The sequence below is a fragment of the Tupaia chinensis genome, unplaced genomic scaffold (assembly GCF_000334495.1).
Source record: "Tupaia chinensis unplaced genomic scaffold, TupChi_1.0 Scaffold140355_1, whole genome shotgun sequence".
In the NCBI taxonomy this organism is placed as follows: domain Eukaryota; kingdom Metazoa; phylum Chordata; class Mammalia; order Scandentia; family Tupaiidae; genus Tupaia; species Tupaia belangeri.
In genome coordinates this window covers 65,445-67,294 of record NW_006200232.1, presented here as the reverse complement: position 1 = coordinate 67,294, position 1,850 = coordinate 65,445, and the positions used below count along the sequence as shown (strand labels likewise).

General features: G+C 38.6%; 1 protein-coding gene across 1 annotated transcript in view; it reads right to left on the bottom strand.

The window, feature by feature from the left end:
• FBXO40 (F-box protein 40) overlaps window positions 1-1,850 on the bottom strand; it is a 27,372-nt gene that overhangs the window by 9,159 nt on the left and 16,363 nt on the right. The gene's annotated exons all lie outside the window — the stretch shown is intronic.

The following is a 1,850-nucleotide window of genomic DNA, read 5'->3' as shown; positions in this document are numbered from 1 at the left end:
TCTTGGGCACGCACGCACACGCGCCCAGCGTGAGTAAGCAACCGGGTCTGGACTTGAACCGTGGTCGACTACATGAGAGTCCAGCGACATAGCCATTACGCTAACTGCTGGTCCCCTACTTGGTTCTGATCAATTGGTCCTAGATGGGAAACTGTTGCCAGATCTTCCTACTTTGCCAGAGAAATTGGAGATGCAAATTTTTGTGAGCGGTGGTACAGCATGCTGGTTAGGAGGCACACCGCATGGTTTTGACCTTGGTACTGCAAGTCAGTAGCTATTAGACTTTGGGAAGTTACTTAACCTCTTTGCTCATTGGTTTGCCTCTCTGTAGAGAGAGGATAATAATAATATCTATCCTATCATGCTATTGTGAGGATTAAATGAATTGAACATACACGAAACTATGAGAACGTACTTGTCTTACAAGAAGTCACCTACACATATTTGTTATTATAAAATACATGTATTTCATCAAAGTTAAAATATTTCATTACTTAATATAACAAAATAAAAAGCCTCAGAATTTTAAATGCTGACAACTCAATTAATTAAAAAAGAAAAACACCACTCTATTCGGGAAAAAAAAAGTGAATACAAGCTTTATACAATCTGTAGGTTGCCAGTTTGTAATACCTGGTCTAAAGGATTTATAACATAATTTTGGAACTGTGTTAGTATGAGATGTTGTGGGAAGATTATTATCCAAAAAATCAGAATATGTGGAATTTAAATTTCTAATTTTATTTTAATTTAGGATTTACCAATTCATTGTGGGTGAACTTTCTCATAGTATTTTGTTTTGTTCTGTTTAATTCCAAAAATACCAAAGTAGTGAAAGAATATATATGACGAACACTCAAATACACTCTACCTAGATTTAACAGTTGCTAACATTTTGTGTCCTCCCTCTTTCACTTTTCTCTTCTCTCTCTCAAAAACCACCTCCACCTCCCCACACATACATACAAATTTTTGTCTGAAACATTTAAAAATAAGTTGTTGATAATACTTCATTCCTAATACTTCTGCATATATTTCCTAGCAATAAGGATCTTTTACTTAGTAGTTACAAATAATAGTATCTCACCTAAGAAAACGAAACATGATTTTCCTTTTTTTGAGAGAGAGAGATTTTTGCTATAGGGCATGTACGCTCACCAGAGAGACAGAAATCACCCTTTTAAGTTTGGTTTGGGAATGGCGGTGGAGTTAGAGGTAGCAAGGATGAAAATACTAGAGTTAGGTCTTGGGGTTTAATAAAACCAATGTAATTTATTCTGCAAAAAGCTCTCAGGTAAGGTCCCTCGGCCTGGTCAGAGGCCAAGGGAGTCACACTCAGGGTGGGTACTGCTCATGTTTAAAGGGTCGTTGTCCAATAGGTGGTCCTCGTCAGGCCAATGAAGGTCACTGTTTCTGTTCGACTTTGGTGGGCGCGCCAAATGCTGAAGGGTGGGAAAGTCCGTTGGTGATGGCACACCAGATGCAGAAAACAGGAAAGTTCTGCCAGAGAGAATGTTTTTGCCATGTTTCTTTTCCCTTCCCCCAGACCTTACACATTCCTCAGGGGTGATGGCCACACCACAATCCCTTCTCTTTCATTCTCCTCTTAGGATCTTAGCATCCATGCACACGTGCACAATGTGAATCCCGGGTCTGAGACTCAAACTGTGGTGGACCATGTGGGAGTCCAGCGATATAACCATTGTGCCATCTGCCGATCCCTAAAAGTAATTTTCTAATATCATGTAACATGTCTATATTGAAAATTTCCCAGTTGTCCCCCAAAATGTAGTTATTGTGTTCATTTTAAATTTTGATCAAGGACCCTTTACTTTATATATATATATATA